Source organism: Panthera pardus, unplaced genomic scaffold (assembly GCF_024362965.1).
Source record: "Panthera pardus isolate Hobbes unplaced genomic scaffold, ASM2436296v1 HiC_scaffold_21, whole genome shotgun sequence".
NCBI classification, from domain to species: Eukaryota; Metazoa; Chordata; class Mammalia; order Carnivora; family Felidae; genus Panthera; species Panthera pardus.
Window position 1 is genome coordinate 9,091,542 of NW_026526777.1, and position 17,972 is coordinate 9,109,513.

Here is a 17,972-nt window from a genome sequence, read left to right on the forward strand (position 1 = left end):
CGTTGAAGCCCTACCTTCCATGTGGTAGTATTTGGAGGTGAGACTTTTTGGCGACAATTAGGCTTAGATGAGGTCATGTAGGTGGAGCCCTTGTGATGGGATTAGTGCTCTTCGAAGAAAGGAAGAGACACCAGTTCTCTCTCTCTCTCTCTCTCTCTCTCTCTCTCTCTCTCTGCCCTATGAGAACACAGCTTGAGAAGGCGGCTGTCACAGGCCAGGAAGCGCACCCTCCCCAGAAACCAAACTGGCTGGAATCTCAATCTTGGATTTCCAGGCTCCAGAAGTATGAGAAGTAAATGTTGCTTAAGCCACCCAGTCGATGGTATTTCATTACAGCAGCCTGAGTAGATTAATCCAAAGACATGGTGATCTTTGAGGAACAGTGGTGACCTCTGGATAATGAAAGCAGAAGTCAGCCAAGAAGGCTTTGGAGAGATCGTTGGAGGCCAGACCGTGAAGGAGCCCAAGAGCGAGCCAAGGATTTGGCTCCAATGCTATGGGCCTCCGGAACCAACAGATTTGGGCTGGGAAATGATGTGCTTTGATTTCTTTTCTATGAAGAGAAGTCTGGTGCCAATAGGGAAAGAGAGACTCTGCTTAGAAACAACAGGAGGAGAGGCCTCGGGAGTGAAGCAGAGGGCAGCTGCTTATTAGCTGGTAGGGAGCAGCAGCCACCTTCTCTGCAATGGCTGGGCTCACAGCTGGTCAGCTGCCACCAGGATCCTGCGGCCCTGCAGCCCGTGTGCGGAGAAGGCCTGGCGGATGAGAAAGGGGATCTCGGTTTGCTCGTCAGCGCAGAGACTCAGCTAAAGAGAGCTGCAGTGTTTAAGGACAGAGCCAGAAATGAGAAGTCATTCTTCTCACCAGTAAAAAAAAAAACAAAAAAAAAAAAAACCAGCCTTGGTTTGTCCCAGAAATTCCCAGAATGTGACATTTCGGTGGAGAAGAACAGAAGATGGCATGTGAGGGCTCCCGGATTATTTTCCCAATGTGATATGCAAGCCCGTCACCTTGACTTATGCATTTTGGTTTTGCCTCTGAAATATGCTTGGGGAAGCATGTTTAGAAGCTGAGCTTCAGAAGAGCTCAGGGTACTGAAGATAAAGGGCAAGATGACCAGCTGTCCTGGTTTGCCCAGGACTATCCTAGTTTTACACCAAAAGTCCCCCATCCTGGAAAACCTCTCATCCCAGGAAAACCAGGACAGCTGCTCACCCCAAAGAACGATTATAAAATGCAGCAAAAAAGACTGTGATTCAGTATTTATCAAGTCCACAGGAGACAGACATGATACTCGGTGAAAATGAGGTGATGATTTTTCCCCAACGTAATTTTAGGGTGCCACACATGAGAGCTCAGAGAACACACATTTCCTCTAACAGAGCCCAACATGTTGACTATGAAACCCAGGAAGCAGGAGACTAACAAAAATAATGACAGTAAGGACTGACATATTGGGCATTTATCATATGCTAGGCACTATTCTAAAAGCTTTACATAAATTAAATAATGTAATCCCAACAGCTGTATGATCATCATCTCATCTTACAGATGAAAAAAAATGGAGACACGGACATCGTGTATACGACAAGTGAAAACAGGATGGAACCAGAGTCTGAAACCAGGCAGCCTGGGTCCAAGGTCCACACTTTCAAACAGCTCCTGTATATAACATATAACAACTGATGTTCCCTGAGCATCTACTGTGAGCCAATCATTGTGCTAAGGAGGCTTTTCGTAAAGCATCTCATATAACCCTCACAGCAGTCTGCCGAGGTCTAGAGAGGTTATCCATCCTTTCGACCAATATTTGTTGAGCTTACGGTTGTTCAAGAATTATAATGTTATATGTTTAGAGGGGAAGGAGGGTGAGGGTTTAGACCAAAGCAATAGCAGTAAATATGGAAAACAGAAATGAGAGGCAGGGCTCCAGAAAAATTTCTGAACTGCAAACATCAGGACATGTGAGTGTTGAACATGGGGGTTGGGGGCGGGGGGAGTCAAGGAGCACTCACGATTTTTTTACTCGAGGGACTGGATGGATGGAAAACCATCTATCAAAAACAAGACTACAAGAAGTTTTCCTTGAGGGGGAAGAAAATGAGGTCATATTGGAATGTGTAAGTTTCAGCTACTACGGGTCATTGCAAGTCGATGTGGCCAGAAAGTTCTGGAAACACGCCTGGAGCTTAGTCTCCATGGTTGGGAACCAGTAGCCCAGACTTGGTGATTAAAGTCACAGGTGTAAATAAGGTTACTCAGAGAGGAGAAAATGACAAATGGTAGAGCCCTAAGGAATGTCAACGTTTCGGGGTGGGGGGTGGGGGGTGGGGGGTGGAGGGGGAGCAGAGGAGAGCATGCCAAGGAGGGGGTGAATTTTCTGGGAGAGGTAGGAGAAGAACCAGGAAACGAGTGGTTGCCTGGAAACCAAGGGAGGGACAGGTGATGGCCAGAAGGGCCAGTGCCACAGAGGACAAACAGCAGGAAGGCTGGAACAGACCATGAGGACCAGGGCCCAGCTGGGGACTGAAGGCACCGGTCAGACAGCAGCGAGGGAAACTCACTTCCACCTCAGTCCGCTCCTGCCCTGGGTCTCCTTACAACCCTCGGCCAGGAATGAAATCAACTTCAAAGCCTAAGGTTAAGGCTAGGTCTCTCCCTGGGAGTTAAGGATTCCAGCTGCTGAGTCTAAGACTCAAAGAAGCAGGGGTGGGGGCCGGGGCAGGGGTGGGTCAGGCAGATAGGCCATCACTGTTTACAAATGTATTTTCAGGTGCTTTGTCAGGCCAGAAGATTAGCTCTAAGGAGCCACCAAAACAGAAAAACAAAAAACAAAAAACAAAAACCACAGAGCAAAAGCAAACCGTTTTTTCCAAAATCCTTTCCTTCCACAGCAAAAGAAGAGAGAAAGAAAAAGTAATTCTGCCCGAAAGAAATTCCGCGGGCAGGTCTATGGCTGCCTGACCCCTGACCCGGGGCTGGAGAATGACCGAGTCTTACTAACATCAGCGAAGTATGAGTAAAGAGGCACGCTTTCCAAGGGTCTCATTTCATTTCCAAACCCAAATAGCTCGCAGGTGACCTGGAAGCTGGGGGGGACATTTCCCCCTTCAGGATGATAGAGAAAAACCAAAGCCGAGGCAGGGTTCCGAATGGGAACCATCACATTCACGTGAAGCGGCTCTGTTTCTAATACACCCTGGGGAGAAAACGAGGCAAGCCAAGAGCTGAGCTAGGGAGAGATGTGGATGCAAATCTGACCCTCATTCAACTCTCGGCAACTCGGCTCAGGAAGAAAAAGCATGTTATTTGAAGTCAGACGTTTGACCTTTTTTATGGGAGTTGCCCATTATTTATGTCCACACCCTTTCACTGGTATAGCCTGGGTATTTCTTATGCTCTGAAGCCAGGCTCTGTATCCAAGTCTGTGTGATCACCCGAGCTTTACGAGGTCTCCCCACTAGCCCACCACACTTCATTTTTCATGTAGTAAAGGGATCATGCAGAACATTCCTGTGGGGAGAGATACCGCCCAGGCCTCCCCACACTGCCTCTCTCTCTGGCTGATAAACCCCCATCATAAATCCTGCCACAACGTGAGGCTTCGACCTGTTGCTATCAGGATGCTTTTCTCTTGGCAAGACACCAGCTCTCTCCCATGAGATAAATCCATTATTTTCAGAGTCCTAGAGGCTTCCTGGGGGGGCAGGCGAAGGAATAAGAGAAGCCTCTCCAGCCCGGGGTAAATCATCCTGCGTTGCCAATGTTTGCAATCCTCAAGCTAACATCTCATTCCGTGCTCCTTCCTGGGTCTCATCAGCAGTTCTGCCACAGAGTGACGTGGAACTTTCCAGTCCTCCACTTCACCATCCCCCCCACCCCCCTTCCCAGCTGTTGTCAAAGCAACAGCCTAATTCACTGGGAAGTTTGATGAGGAGAGATGGTGAGGGGGAGGGGTGGGCTAGGAGAAGAATGTACTGAGATAAGAAAAGCACTTGGCTGTTGTCTACACAACCAGACCCCTGAGCTCTGCTTTCTGGCTCTTGGACCTAGGACTGGACCTCAGAACTCATTCTCTTTGGCCTCAACAGGTTCTCAGGTCTGGAACATGAGAACGAGAGAATTAGAGAGAGAGAGAGAGAGATGGGGGGGGGGGGGGTGGCTAGAATCTCCAGGACACTCCAGGGCTACCCGTGCACATTCATCCAAAGACCTTGACCCAGCTTGGCCCGTGTCCTCTCCTTCCATTTAGTGACTCCGCCGGGACTAGACAAAGAGGCCGCCGGAGCCCCTGGGCTGCTCAGGCACAGCATGGAACCTCTGAGCTCCTGCGTTTAATCCTAGCCCTTTCCAATTCCAACCATTTTTCCCCAACAAATCACTCTTTCTGGTCATGTCAGCAACTACTATTGCATGATTGAGTGGATCCGCCATACAGATGAGCCGGCTTGGCGGTGGGGGCTGCCAAAAGAAAACCCCCAATTGATCTGGTGTATTTCATCTTATTGACAAGGATTTAATTCAGCCAAGCTGCACATCATCTTGGAAAAATTTCAAACCTTGGGAGAAGGGAAATCACAATGCCACCCTATCGCAACTGGAAAGTGGGTCTTGAGGCCGTGTTGATGAGTGTGTCTGTAGCAACTTTTGAAAATAATCCATTTAAACATTGCAACGGTGATCCCCAGGCTTTGGAGAGAGGTTACCACGTCCAATAGCCATTTGGTTCTTTCTAGATTCCCCCATTCCCCACCACCCCCTAAGGCACAGTTTTCGAAAATCTGGGCAAACTAGAACTTCTTTTAAGATATTTAAAGTTAATTTTAGGTGATATTACTTTCAGACTTTTTTGGTGAATTCTGCAACACCTGTGTGATCCCTCAGACACTTGGGGTTTCGCCCAAAATCGAGGAATCAATTCTCTGTCCCCCAGGTCAGAAACGGATCTTACCAATGCTGAGAAGGAAACTGAGTTTCTCACAACTCAGGGCTATCTCTAAGGCAACATACATGATATGCGCAGATGGGGCTTTGAGCATCTCGTGTTCTGCACTATCCTAGCAATTCCAGCCTGTAGCTGTTCCTCACAGAAGGCTGCATGAGCTTCGCGGGTTCTTACGGAGAGAGGCTAGAGCGAGAAACCCTCTCCCACTTTTCCATGACAAGAAGTCCGCTGATAATAATGGCTAACATTTACTGAGCTGCTATTATGTGCCAGGTACTACTCTTGAGTATATTCACAAATCTAATCCTTATTACAACTTTCTGAAGGTGGTACTATAATTCTCTCCAGATACTTACAGATGGGAAAACTAAAGCACAGAGAGATCTAGCAATGCTCCCAGAGTCACACAGCTTAAATAAGGGGTGGTGCCAGGATTCTAGCAAAGGAGGTCAGAGTCCAGAGCTCATGCTCTTGACTTCTAAATGCCCGCAGCTCTCACACCCGAGCATGAAGATTCAGCTGGAGGGCTTGTTACAATACAGATTTCTAGGCCACACACTCAGAATTTCTGATTCAGTAGCTCTGGGTGAGGCCTGAAGACTTACATTTCTAGCACATTCCCCAGTGATAGCGATGATGCTGGACCACACATTGAGAACCACTGGTTATGTTTTTGGCCCCCAGAGAAAACTCTTGCTGGAACCCTTTCTTCTTCCCCATATACTCTTCCAGTACAGAAAAAAAGTTCAATGAAAGCATCATACTAAGTAATCCCATGAGATCAATCAACCAGCCAGTCTTCTGGGTGGCCCTGACAGTTTCTCAGATAGCACTGTGCTGTCCTGAAGGGCTTCCAGAAGCAAAGTCACACAGCCTTCTCAGGGAGCCTCTCTGGGCCACTGACTGGACAGGCAGCCTGTAGAAAATGACCCGACAGCCTATGCCCTCTTATTTCTTCCATCTCTACTCCCTCCTTTGTTGATAACACATTGTTTCTAAGCAATGAGTATTACTAAACCAAAATGAATCTCATCTGTTTGTTAAAACTTCCTCCAGGGGCGCCTGGGTGGCTCAGGCTGGCTGGCTGGCTCTTGACTTCGGCTTAGGTCATGACCCCAGGGTCGTGGGATGGAGCCCTGGACTGGCTCTGTGCTGAGCGTGGAGCCTGCTTAAAATTTTCTCTCTCTCCCTCGCTGCCTTTCCCCCTCCCCCTCTCGCACTCGTGCACACGTACTCTCTAAATAAATAAATAAATAACCAACCTTCCTCCACAGATGTTTGTAAAATTATTATATCTGTCCAAGTTAACGTAGACACGCATTCACATTCAGAATCGCGTCAGGGCTATGCAGGACCACAGGATACTATACACAAAAAGGGAGGAAAATCAAGGCAAAGATAAAATTGAGCAACGCTCAAAGATAACGCTGGGGCAAAGTTAGCACACAGAAACGCAAGCTAGAAGACAAACTCAAAGAAGGAAATGCAGTAGGTTTTGAGACTTAGGGTTTCTGAGCAGCTCTTGCACATGCTGAGATCCAAAAGATCTCTCCATCGTTACGAAGGAACACAGCATCATGTGGCCGACCAGGTTCTCCACATCCCCACGCAAGACACAAAAATGTCTCACAGAGAACTTATTAGAATAGCCCTCAAAGGACACTTCAAGTACTTCCGGTTATAATATTCCCCAAAATATGGACCCTACAGGGTCCCTCATATCAAGGTAAATGCCTTACCCCCAGTAGCTTTGCAACAAGTACTTAAAAATTAAGAACATTTTTAGCAGGTGGGCTCTTCACTATCTATACCAAAGTGCAAAGATGAAGAACTACAAATGCACTTCTTCCCAAACCCCCATCATTCTGACACTTTTGCCACTGCCCTTCTAACTTTTAGTTTGTGCTTTTTTTAAAGTAGGCTCCGGGGGGCGCCTGGGTGGCTCAGTCAGTTAAGCAGCCGACTTCGGCTCAGGTCATGATCTCGCGGTCTGTGAGTTCGAGCCCCGCGTCGGGCTCTGTGCTGACAGCTCAGAGCCTGGAGCCTGCTTCGGATTCTGTCTCTCTCTCTCTGCCCCTCCCTTGCTCATGCTCTGTCTCTGTCTCTCAAAAATAAATAAATGTAAAAAAAAATTTTTTTTAATAAAAATAAAATAAAGTAGCCTCCATGTCCAACATGGGGCTTGAACTCACAACCCTGAGATCAAGTCTCATGCTCTCCTGACTGAGCCAGCCAGGTGCCCCTTGCCACTACCCTTCTATTCAACTTAACTAAGTTGAATTTAATTCTCTAATGCTGGGAGACAATTATTACATCAAATGGTGAAAGTCACTGCACATTTTCTTTTAAAAACAAAGTCTTTTAAAAACAAAGCTCAGTCAGTTAAGCGTCCAACTCTTGATTTCGGCTCAGATCATAATCTCATAGTTCGTGAGATTGAGCCCCATGTGAGGCTCTGCGCTAACATTGTGGAGCCTGCTTGGTTCTCGTTCTCTCTCTCTCTCTCTCTCTCTCTCTCTCTCTCTCTCTCTCTCTCTCCCCCTGCCGCTCCCCCACTCCTGTGTGCTCTCTTTCACTCTCTCTCTGTCTCTTAAAATAAATAAACTTAAAAAAATCATTTTAGACCAAATATTGGAAGGCTGAGATTCTAATCCTCTCCCCATAACTTAGTGGCTATGTGGCTTACTTTTTCTCAACCTTGGTTTTCTCATGTGTTAACTGGAAGAAAACTCACCACATAAATACTCCTTTATTAAGAAAGGAATAGAAAAGCCTTTCTAAGAACAAATGTCTGAATTTGAAGTGAACCACAATAAATGAAAATTCATTTGATGAATTACAATGATGGTAATAATCCTATCTAATGGTCATTGACTTGTTTGCCCCGGGGGGCAGTGATGCATTTGTGTACAATAACAGGTGTGATCCCTACCGGTGGCCACTGGGGCTCAAAGGGAGTAGGGACAGACTCACACCAGGGGATGGTGGCAGGGGCGAAGCGCTTCAGCATAGCGCAGCCAAGGTTGCTCAGATCCAGAGAGTGAATTCAACAAACACGTCTACACCCATCATTGGAGCACGGGGACCTGGTGGATATCAGAGCCAAGGTACAAAGAAAATAGGGTTGGAGAAAAAGGGAGATAAAGACAAAAACAGTGAGTTGACATGGGAAGACAGGAGTCAGTCTGAAAAACTTCTGGCCGTTTGAAGCCAATGTCCACGCCTCTCCTTTAAATACTTCTCAGGGCCCATTTGCTGGTGGAAGCGAAGTCTGTTTAAATGGGCAGGGACCAGTCACACAGACACGCTCACTCAGTTTACCCTGTAATTAGTGGCAGATGCTTCCCAGCCTACCAGGAAACATAGAAGAACTAACAGGCCAGTCTGGGTTTCGGATTTGAACTCGCCATGCCAGTGTCCTTACTGAGGCCCTCAATCTCAGGGTGGACACACTAATGTGTTAAGAGAGACTTGTTCCTAGTAATAGTCAATGTGCTAATGTTTGTAAATGCCTTATGTGTTTATACACATGCTTTTCTGATTCATATAAATCAGAACAGGGTTGAGTTTATCCCTAGCATGACCCCCCCTCTCATTCACTGGTATTCTAATACGTTTCTTGAATTTAAAAGAAAACAAAATGGGCTAGCACCTAGTGGTCTGGGAGATGTATATAATCTGAGAGTTGCCCGTGAGAGTGTGCAATGTGAGGGAACGTCCTCAGTAGAGACAGAAATGGTTGGAAGCCACCACCAGAACCAAGCCAGCTGAGTAGCTTCATGATGAAGATGACACAAGAGGTGGCATGAAATCACCATTGAAGAATCTGGGTAGGGTACCAATACCCAAGGGCTCTGTACTCACAACAGAAGAGTAGAGTAGAGTAGAGTAGAGTAGGCAAAGAGTAGAATCCAGCTAACTGTAGATGGTCTTCTATGACCCTGAGCTAATGACTTATCTTGATGTTGATCATAAACCTCTCATCCTGAAAGTGCTCAAATTCACAATTTGACTTTACCCACTTGGAATTTTTTTTATAGTAGTTGGATGCTAATTGCCAGAATAGGAAAGTGATTAATCCAATTCTCTTTTGGAGTGACTCATTTCCAATTATGTACTAACAGCTCGTGGTGGTCAGCCTCCAAGATGGCATCCAGTGATGCCTCCTGATACCTCCAGTACCTCCTGGTATGCACACCCTTGTGCAGTCTTAGCCACACTGTATCAGGGCGTCTTGGTGTGGTCAATAAAATATGGCTTAAGTGATGACGTGTGACTTCCTACACTAGGTCATAAAAGACGTTGCTATTTCTGCCTTGCCCCCTCAGATCTTGTTTTGGGAGAAGCTAGCTGTCATGCTGTGATAATACTCAAGCAGGCTTTGAGCAAGTTTCACTAGAAAGGGGACTGAGAAATCAGTTTTCCAACCATGTGGGTGCGCCATCTTGGAAGCAGGTCCTCCAGCCCCAGTCAAACCTCCAGATGACTGCAGACTCGGCTGACAGCTTGACTACAGTCTCATGACAATACCTGAGCCAGAAACACTAGCTAATCCATTTCCAGAAACTACATAAGAAATGTTTATTGTTACTTTAAGTCATTAAGTTTTGGGATAATGTGCTATGTAGCAATAGATAGCAAATATATAACTGGTGTGCTAATTACAAATTACTTTTTATTATTCATTCAAACCAGATACTCAAGGATCTTTATTTTCCAATTTTTTTTATTTTTTTTAATGCTTATTACTTTTGAGAGAGAGAGTGAGTGAGACAGAGAGCAAGCAGGGGAGGGGCAGAGAGAGAGGGAGACACAGAATTGGAAGCAGGCTCCAGGCTCTGAGCTGTCAGCACAGAGCCCAACACAGGCTTGAACTCATGAACCCACAAGACCATGAACTTAGCCCCTGGCTAAGGTGCCCCTGGTGCCTGGGTGGCCCAGTTGGTTAAGTGTCCAACTTCAGTTCAGGTCATGATCTCATGGTTTGTGGGTTCGAGCCCACATCAGGCTCCATGCTGACAGCTCAGAGCCTGAAGCCTTCTTCCAATTCTGTGTCTCCCTCTCTTTGCCTTTCCCCTGCTCATGCTCTGTCCCTCTTTCTCAAAAATAAACATTAAAAAAATTTTTAAATAAAAAAAACTTTTTTAATTAAAAAAATTTTTAAATAAAAAAAACTTTTTTAATTAAAAAAATTTTTAAATAAAAAAAACTTTTTTAATTAAAAAAATTTTTAAATAAAAAAAACTTTTTTAATTAAAAAAATTTTAAGAAAGACTTGTTGCTAATTCTCCATAAGTAGCCCAAATGAGTTTCAGGTTTTATTGTACATATGTGAATCTATTTCTTACTTTGACCAATTGGCAATGTTATTTATTTGGGATTAGAGTCTGTTCTCCATTGGCGACCCTTCAGAAACAAGTCGTCCAAAATCTGGTCCATTGTATATGTGTGTATATTTTATGGCAATGTCTAGGCCGCTACTTGGGACATGAATCAATAAGTTACTTGTGTTTATTTTAAAAGCCACAGGGTGTCATCAAAAGAATTTGATCATATCAGAAGAATTTCTTTTCCTCCCCTGAATTTGGCAAAAAGGTTTTATTTATGGTACCAAAAAAGAATGGGCAGCACGGGTGATCTCCGAGGATTTTTTGCCACCTCTAAAATAGAGCAAACAATTTTGGAATTATTCCTCCTTTTTAGTATAAATCAGGAGACAGAAAACCTAAAGCCCAAACAATGAATTCTCACCGCAGGAAAGGTGTGCCCCATAAGCACTGTCTGAAGAAAATTTGTCTGCTTAGGCCGACGCATCATCCTGAAGCACTACAGAGCCCACTTCCTAGGGCATCATGCCGTAGTCGGGTCTGTGTGTTCTGAGAACATCCGACACAGCAACATCTGGGAATTTCAGAAAAAAACAAAAAACATATTCCAAAGTCAATATAAACCCTGTTTACGTCGTTGCCATCCTGAATTATACATTCCCCTTTAATTAGTGCAAATAATCAAAAGCTAGCAATATTTACAAAAGTCTTAGTTATGATTTATTTTCCTCAAGAAAGAATTCTACCCACCAATTGCAGATTGGGAAATGAAAGAAATCAGGCTAATCAAGATTTTAGCCTAAAGGCAAAAAAAAAAAAAAAAATAGGCCATCCGGAAGATAGTTCCCAAATGTTCCAGCATGAGTTCTTTCCCTCTCAAATACTTCTAGTGTCCCTTATTTTCTGATCAGAATTTCTTTACTTTCCATCCCTCTGCCTCCAAGAAGCCTTCCTGATACCTAGACTGTGTGAAGGGCCCCTCCTCTGAGCACCCGCTCCATACAGCAAACATTCTAAAGGCTCTGTTCCTATTTAAGTTTTAAGCCCCAAGTGCCTAGCACAGAGCCTGGCACACGGTAGGAACAAATAATATGCATTGATTGAAGTGTATATTGGACCCATGATTTTCATATAACATTTGGCTCTTCCTTATATTGTGTTTATAGACCATTCCTTTTGATTCACTTGCTCTGCCAATTCCCCCTTTATACAAATCTCTCATTCTGAAAGTCTATGTTTTGCTAAGTTTCAATTGGCTGAAGGCAAAGAAACAGGACAAAAATGTCTACATTTTTCACCCAGCGTGTGAGACTATTACAATCCAAAAAACGACCATGTAACTTTCCACCCACCATGATGGCTATAAGCAAAAACAGAAAATTACAAATGTTAGTAAAGATGCATAGAAATTAGAACCCTCATATATTGCTGGTGGGAACATAAAACAGCTAAGCCAGTGTGGGAAATCAATTTGGTGATTCCTTAAAAACTTCAACATAAAAGTACACGTGACCCAACAATTCCGCTCCTACTTCCATACCCAAAAGCACCGAAAACAGGTTGTTCAAACAAAAACTTGTACACAAGTGTTCACAGTAGCACTGTTCACAATAGCTAAAAGGTGGGAACCATCCAAATGTCCATTAACTAAAGAACATGTGGTATCTCATGCAATGGAATGTCGCTGGACCATGAAAAGGAAAGAAATAGTGATACATGCCACAGCACAGAGAAGCCTTGAAAATGGTATGCTAAGAGACAGAAGCCAGTAACAAAAGACCACATATTACATAATTCCATTTATAGGAAATGTCCGGAACAGGCAAATCTATAGAGACAGAAAGCAGACTAGTGGTTGCCTGGGACAAGGATGGAAAGATAAGTGGATGGCTAAAGGGTAAGGGGCTTCTCTTGGAGGTGATGAAAATGTTCTAAAATTTACTGGTGGAGGCTGCACATTATCTGTGAATATATGAAAAGCCATCACACTGTACACTTTAAATGGGTGGACTGTATGGTATGTGATTATAACTCAGGAAAGGTATTTTAAAAAACTACCAGGTAGCACAAGGAAATTCATGAGGTGTTGGGATTGTTCTGTGTTCTGTTAGTGGTGGTATTTGGCAAGACTCGGTGCATGAGTGAAAATCTACAGAACTTGAGGCACCTGGGTGGCTCAGTCAGTGAGCGTCCAACTTTGGCTCAGGTCATGATCTCATGGTTTGTGAGTTTGAGCCCTGTGTCAGGCTCTGTGCTGACAGCTCAGAGCCCGGGGCCTGCTTCGGATTCTGTGTGTGTGTGTGTGTGTGCGTGCGTGTGTGTGTGTGTGTGTGTGTGTGTGTGTGTCTGCCTCTCCCCCACTCATGCTAGGTCTCTATCTCTCACTCTCTCAAAAATAGGCATTACAAAAAATTATATATTGGAATTATGAGCTGGGATCCATGGTCAACTTCAGTTGCGATTGGTTTATCTAGTCAAAAATTCCCGAGCATGCTCAACGAGAACACTTAGATACAAGGAGCCAAGCCTGAACCTTGTTCGTCAGGCTGCATTCTGCGGCTGAAATCCAGACCATATTGAATCACTTCAGAGAGACCATCACCCATGTAGTCTCATCTCCACTTCATGCTTCAAGCAGAGGTGTTGATTCGGTGGTCCAAGGTTTCCTTCCAGGTCCCCAAAACCCCTGGTGATTGAAATCTCCATCTCACACGTACCAGATAATGAACCTGGGCCCACAATGTAGAAGGGCAGGCAGTGACGTAGGAACTAAACCAGGTCATCGTTAACATCCTGTGACCCTCTCATGGGAGTTAGGGAAGCCTGGTACCCTAATCATGAAAATACCCTGCCATCCCCTCATCCTTCACTCCAATCCTCGAAGACTCTGACCGAAGAGTGATACACTCCACAGTAGGGACCACATGCATGCACCTGAATGTGCCAGACTCCACAGCATCCACAGGCATGAAGTGAGAGCAGGGACCACCGGTATCAGCTGGGATTAGATGCGACCACATATAATGGAAAGCCCAAAATGACTGAGGTCTAAACACAAAAAAGTTACTCTGCCACATAAAAGAGGTCTTTGGGGAGGCAACCCATGATTGACACGAAGTCAACAGGGACTAATCCCTCCGCCTTTCTGCTCTGCCAACCTCAGTGCCTGGCTTCTACACTTACGGCCCAGCATGACCGCTGAGGCTCCAGATGTCACCTTTCAATTCCGGGCAGCAGCGAGGAGAAAGAGTAGAACAATAATAACACAGGCACACCTCTGGGCTGAATCGGCAGTCTTTAGAGAGCCTTCCTGGAGATCCACGTGAAGGCTCCATTTGGATTTCAAGGACCAGAACACGGTCACAAGGCTACCTACAGGTAAGGAGAAAAGGAAGCTGAAAAAGCATCGCTTTTCAGTGGACACCTTGCTGCCCTCAATGATGCAGGAGTTCTGCTGGTCAAGAAGAAGCCAGAATGAATGCTGGGCAGAGAACCTGCGAGTAGACCCCGCCAGCCCCGTGTCTTCTGGGGTACCCGGAGCTGGCCCTGCGAGGAGCCCATTCAGTGCTGCTGATCTGATCTGATCGGCAGCAGTCAGACAGCCTGATCTAGAAGCGGCTTTGTTTTCTGCTCGTGTAAACAGGCAACTGTCTTGTCTGGCCCGCAGCGCCTGGGCTAAGCAGATAGGGCATGGTTTTTCCAGTCTTCATGGAAGGAATTGGTCAAAAACATTGATATTTTTTCTTAGAAACCACAGCTCTCTGTGAAAATGAAAGGAAATTATTCCAATTTTCTAAACCATCTAGGCTTCTCAGATAGGTTAGAAATGAGAACACACTGTGTCATTCGGTCTTCAAGGTCACCCCATAATTCTCCCACCCGCAGATCCATACAGACCAATGGAAAATAGTCACATCTGAAGGAATGGGGGTCGACGGTAGGTATCTGCTGTGTCCTAAAGGTGCCACTGAGAATGTGCCATTCTCTCTACGGGGAGGCCCTGCATACGTATCCCCTCAGGAGCAGAAGACAGATTCATGGACTAGCTCTTGTCCAACTCTTTTAATTGTAAAAACCCTTGCCTGTAGGGAAAAGAAATGGGATACAAAATGAGTGTAAGTGACTTTCCCAATGCTGAAGGCAGAGCTTTTAACTTGGGTCCTAGCTCTCAGTCCCCTGTTCAAATCAACATAACCCAAACTATTACTGAAAAAGGAAAAAATCTACAATGGAGAACCAAATGTTTGAGATTCTGAAACATCTTACATTTCTGTCTACACTGATTTAGTTATCCAGATCAGTGTTTGATTCTTGATTTCATCTTGCCTTGCCTTGGTCTCTATAAAGTCACCCATTTAACTCAATCATTATTTATTGAAAGCTTACTCAGTGGCCAGAAAGAAGTATGTTATGAGAGGGTTACAAAAGGACTGCAAGATGTGGCCTTAGAGGGGCACCTGGGTGGCTCAGTCAGTTGAGTGCCCGACTCTTGATTTCGGCTCGGGCCATGGCCTCACAGTTGTGAGACTGAGCTCTATGTCAGGCTCCATGTTGAGCGTGGAGCCTACTTGGGATTCTTTCTCTCCCTCTCTCTCTGCCCCTGCCCCGCTCAAGCACTCTCTCATGCTCTCTCTTTCTCTCAAAATAAATGAAGAAGTAAGCATTAAAGATGATGGCCTTATAATGTTACCATGTTAAGATGTATGACCATGAATTAATTAGGTTAATTTTTAAACAAACACACCAAAGACTACACACATCCATGTGAGTGGCACCTCACCTTAGGAAGCGCACAACCCAATGATGGTGCCATCGCTTAAAATATTTTTAGAATTCATATTTGTGAATTCTTTTCAATAAATGAACCAAATTATATTGGGTACCTGTAATCGCCACTGGGTCTTTTTGCTTTGAGAATGGAATTTATTTTTCAGGGCAAGCCAAAATCATTCAGAACCAAGTCTGGTAAAACAGGTGGATGGTCAGTTTAGGTTCCTGGTGACATTCTATCAGCCCACGAGGTCATCCGCCAGACCTCTTTTTCCATAATAGAATAATCTTGGTATGTTTAGGCCAGCGGTTCTCAAACTTTAACATACATCAGAATCATGCGGAGGGCTCATTAGACCATAGATGGCTGGGCTCCAATTTCTGATTCTTCAGTTATGACTGAGGCCTAAGAATCTGCATTTCTAATAAGCTCTCAAGTGATGCTGATGATGCTGGTTCAGGAACCACACTTTGAGAACTGCTTTAAAACAGTTATTTTAGGTTTTCCTTGAGACAGAGCCACACTTAATCTTACCGGATGTAAATCATCCCTACTCTCAAAGAACTTCTTTATTACTTCTCGTGCTGGGTTCTGGACACTTCATGGCCTCGTGCCTTGCAGGTATGAAACTGGACATGTGCCCATGGTCCCTACTGATAATGTGTCACTTTTCACCCAGAGCCACAGAGGATGGAGCTAATGTCTGCAGTGGAAGGGGCTCACAGGTGTTTCTGTGATTAGAACTTGAGCTTTGCCCAGTACCCAGGAAAGTCACAGAATATTTGAACTGGAAGGGCTATGAATTATCATCTAGTCTAACTAAGGTCCAACCCCACTCCCCTCATTTGAGAGCTGAGGAAACCAGGTCACCTAGTAACTTCACCCAATGGAACCCAAGTTCAGAGTCACCCAGTAAGTTACAGGACAATTACATAGGATCCATGAGAAAGTATCCGAGTCACCTTCCATTTACAGAGGACAGGATCATGATCTCATCCAACCAGCACCAAATGCAACGTGAGGTAGGCCTAATACAGTGTGTGCTTCCCCCAAAGAAGAAATAGCACAAATCAGACTACATATTTCTACCCCTTCCATCCCATAATAACTGCAATGGGAAACATCACTATTTACCCCCCTGTGGTGAAGTAGTCTTCATACTTGAGACATAACCCATTGACTCCATCTCCAACGATAAAGCCCTATTTCTAGAAGATGACAGAGGGAGGTGAAGTGAAGGTCAGCTAGAATGCACATCCTTCCACTTCTTTGGTGTAAACATTCACTATTTGTGGTAAATGTCCACATGTCAGCAGAGAAACGGTCAAGAAACCACAACGAGTTGACTTGGCTGAGCCCCAATAGTGTTCTAAGCTTCAGTGCATGTCGACATCTGGTCTCAACCTCATTTCAATCTGGTACCAATTGATGGGATGGCACGGGTGCTTTGGAAGCCACATGCAAGGAAGAGGCTGCTGGGGAGGGTGAAACAGGGAAAGGGGGAGCATGGCGGGAAGAAAGGCTGGAAAACTCAGGGAGGACACAACGTGGGGAAGCCTGATTGTTTTAGTGTCTGCCCACCCTGGAACTGGCTACTCATGATGATGGATCCAGCCTGTAAGACTCAGCCATATGGCCCCCAATGCCTTGTTCCATTGGTTCAGCCTCAGAGGACCTGCCCCCACCTGTGCCCCTGAAACAATACACAGCCCCTATGGGGGAACTACTAACATCTCCTCCCTTTTTCACAGCCGTGTTTTGCCCTTTTCTTCTCCACCAATTCTACTGGAAACCCGCCTTCTCTAGAAAACTACCTCCAACTCACCTACATACCTGCTACCCACCCCGCCCCCACCAAGAAACTTCTAAGTGCAATTCCTTACAGTGAGTTGATCGCATTCTCAAATGTGAGCATTTTATCTTCTGTTCTTAGTGATCAAAAGCAGGTGCTTTATTTCCTTGGCGAGATTCTGCTCGTGTTGTTCTTCTCGCTTTCCCAATTTTTCCAGCTCCTCCTGTTCCCCATGGAGTGCTGTTTAGGTACCTGGAAAAGACAGTCAGGTCAATACTCCTGAAGTGCCCTGCATGTTAGGGCTAAGCCCATCTAAGAATGCCACTAACAGTTTGGGGAAAGCTTGAAAAGATCCGTCTGGGAAAGGTCTGGGGAGGTGTCTTAAAGAACCCACAAGGTCAGGCGTGCATGGTTGCTATGGTTATCAGGTCCTGGAGGTCTAGCCACCTCTTTCTGACAAGGTAATCCTCCGTGAAACAAAAAAGACATTCAGGTGCCCAAATCCAACTCCCCCCAAGAGCTGGGAGAGCACTGACGGTCACATTAGCCAGCTTGTCACAATGTCACAGCATATAGATCACCAGGGCTGTGAGGGGAACACACATGGAAAGCCACTTTATGAACATTTGTTAACATTAGAATGACATTCAGGGCACCTGGGTGGTTCAGTCGGTGGTTCAGCTGAGACTTTGGCTCGGGTCATGATGTGGGTTCAAGCCCCACATCACGCTCTGTGCTGACAGCTCAGAGCCTGGAGCCTGCTTCAGATTCTGTGTCTCCCCCTCTCTCTGCCCCTCCTCCATTGGCATCTCTCTCCCTCTCAAAAATAAATTACAAAAAAAAAACATTTTTAAAAATTAAAAAAAAAAAGATGAGAATGAAATTAAACAGTGAAGTCAAAGCCAAACGTTCCTTGTGCTGAGTCTCATTCTGTTTTGCTTTGTTTCTGTTTCCTCTTGAACCACAACTAACATCACATCTGTCTGTATGGTTCTTCTGTGCCTGGCAGCCAAGCCCTTGGACGTGAACAAGGCTGGGGCAGTGGGGAAGTGAGTGAGCCAGGACCCCATCAAGACCGTTTCCCCTTCCTACCTGAGTCTCAAACGATGGTTTTCCAAGTTCCAGATGGTGATCATG

General features: G+C 45.3%; 1 long non-coding RNA gene across 1 annotated transcript in view; it reads right to left on the reverse strand.

Moving 5' to 3' along the window:
• The window catches only part of LOC109276631 (uncharacterized), a 49,190-nt gene extending 31,566 nt beyond the window's left edge, over positions 1–17,624 (reverse strand). Inside the window, exons 1-2 of the long non-coding RNA XR_002084765.2 lie at positions 16,927–17,624; positions 10,697–10,846 (exon numbers count right to left, since the gene is read on the reverse strand). This is a non-coding gene — a long non-coding RNA (uncharacterized LOC109276631). The remainder of the gene's footprint in view (positions 1–10,696; positions 10,847–16,926) is intronic.
• Between the last annotated feature and the right edge of the window lie 348 nt (positions 17,625–17,972).